This window comes from Silurus meridionalis, chromosome 18 (genome assembly GCF_014805685.1).
Source record: "Silurus meridionalis isolate SWU-2019-XX chromosome 18, ASM1480568v1, whole genome shotgun sequence".
Lineage (NCBI taxonomy): Eukaryota > Metazoa > Chordata > Actinopteri > Siluriformes > Siluridae > Silurus > Silurus meridionalis.
Window position 1 is genome coordinate 14,603,513 of NC_060901.1, and position 2,423 is coordinate 14,605,935.

At 37.0% G+C, this 2,423-nt stretch overlaps 1 protein-coding gene across 1 annotated transcript in view; it reads right to left on the reverse strand.

The window, feature by feature from the left end:
- Positions 1-686, reverse strand: part of gata3 (GATA binding protein 3) — an 18,703-nt gene extending 18,017 nt beyond the window's left edge. Inside the window, exon 1 of the mRNA XM_046873393.1 lies at positions 533-686. The gene's annotated coding sequence lies outside the window, so the exon portion shown is untranslated. The remainder of the gene's footprint in view (positions 1-532) is intronic.
- Between the last annotated feature and the right edge of the window lie 1,737 nt (positions 687-2,423).

The window sequence follows — 2,423 nt, forward strand, 5'->3', positions numbered from 1 at the left end:
TGTGTGTGTGTGTGTATATATATATATATATATATATAGGCCCTAGCTTTTTGAAAAAATGTACTAAGGACTATTTGACATCTATCTGTGCCTCTGAATTCTGTGGTCCCTAACACACACACACACACACACACACACACATTTATATACACACATACAAACGCATGCACACACGCACAAACATAAACCAATGATTTCATCATCCCTGTAGCTCACCAAATTTCTAACATTATTAAACTAATACCTCGTCCAAAATCTTCCCATCACACAGAGTTACAGGCGGCAGAAGCACAAGAACAAAATCGCAAAAGAATAATAATAATATTTTTTTTTTAAATAAAGTCAAATGATATAAATCGCATCCGACACCGTGTGTAGGCAGAAGTGACGCGGAAGCTGGACCCAAGCGGACGAACGCAATCTGAATGCGCCCCGAAACAGCTCGAGATGATTTACTAGCATTTAGTACATTGTTTTTATTTTTAATTTTTATTCCCCGACAGAAATGTGAAAAGAGATGAAATGCACTGACCTGCTGAATGGAGGTTTGGGATTTAGACGAGGTGGCAACCAGATCGAGGTCCGGATCGCATTTACAGCCAAGAGAGAGAGAGAGAGAGAGGAGGGAGAGAAAAAAAACCCTGGGTATGCTTTGAGCTTCTTTCTCCTCCTAGCCTAGCGCGCACACTCGACGCATGCACGCGCACGCACGCACGCACACACAAGACGGGAGAAAAAAAAGGTGTTGCCGTACTGTACAGCAAGCGCGTACAGGTTGCGGACGCACACACACACACACACACACACACACACACACACACACATATCCTAAATCTGAGCTGGAGTCAACACAAAACCATTAGAAAACAGGTCGAAAACATCACCAGCCTTTTTTTACTTTCCTTTTTCAGCACGTGCATTAAAAAAAATCCCCCAAATGCTGCAACTCAACCGATTGCATCAAATCTGCCGAAAAATGTAATAACTGAATTCACACTTATAAGGTTTAATTCGCTTTATTTATTTATTTGTATTAAATGTGTATTCAAATAGAATCGATATTATTTTATCTCAGTGTTAATTAAGTACAGATTTATTGCAGGGGATTTTTTACTTCATATTTACCTGATTTTTTTATTATTATTATTTATTTTATAAAAAAAACAGAAACGACCAGAGGAGAAGGAAAACGAAGAAGTGCACCTTCATGGCCTTTACATGCAGTAGATATTCAGTAAATAATTAGTCTTAGCAATCATTTTTATAAAAAAAAAAAAAAAGTATGTAAAAAAAATAATAATGCGGCGCCTTAAAAGACATTAGAAAAATAAAATGTCAGCTTTAATTCGAATCCTGGGACGATTTTTTTATGTGTAATAGAATTAATCCATAGCGCGGAGATGGTAATGATTTAGTAATCCCCGAATCGTAAATAAATAAAAGCTATAATATTCCGAAAACAATAATTAAATAAAATATGCAGATTTTAATGATATTAATATTGCTCATTAATTCACAATAAGTTTAGATATAATAAGAATATAAAAGAAGTCGTCACAGATCATTGCGACACGAATGCAATAATTTAAAGATTAAAAATAAATGCAATAAATAAAGATTATGAGCGGAATTAATGGCTTTAATTGGGATCACTTAAAGAATTAAATGCAGCAGGATTTATATTATTATTACTATTATTATTATTATTATTATTATTATTATTATTATTATTATTATGACTAACAATAAGAGAGCATATTGTCTACTGAGGGCTTTTTTGCATCGTGCGGATTGTTTATTGTTTATTTTTTTGCTCTTGTATATTATTATCTGTTTTTCAGATGTCTGAATGAAGAGATTTCCTGCTGAGAAATGTGGCCCTCTGTAGAACCTCATCTGATTTATTTGATTTGTGTGAAGTGTCAGTATTAAAAATACACCTCCTCATAACTGTTTTCATGCACACACACACACACACACACACACACACACACACACACACACATACATTATACATTCTCTTCCCTGTTGTTGGTGGTGTGTGTTCTAGTGCACAGGCTCGGCGCGCGTGCACGCGTACAATTAAGGCGCTACAATTTTTACCTGGAGCGCGCGCGTCATCGCAGGTCGCCATCTGATCATAGCTGCTGATACTGCAAATAATCAGCGCGAGGAAAACGTCCTGTGCACGTGATTTTATACTGTCATCTAACACCTTGATGAACAGTAACGGGTGTGTGTGTGTGTGTTTGTGTGTGTGTGTTTGTGTGTGTGTGTGTGTGTGTGTGTGTGATGCTGTAAGAGGGAATGTGGGATTTGGATCACGGTAACGATGGCAAACCAAATTCTGAGCACGAGTTAAGAGTCATGATTTCAGTGAGGGATGAAACCCGGGATTGACGGAGTCCGGATTAACGGGTGAA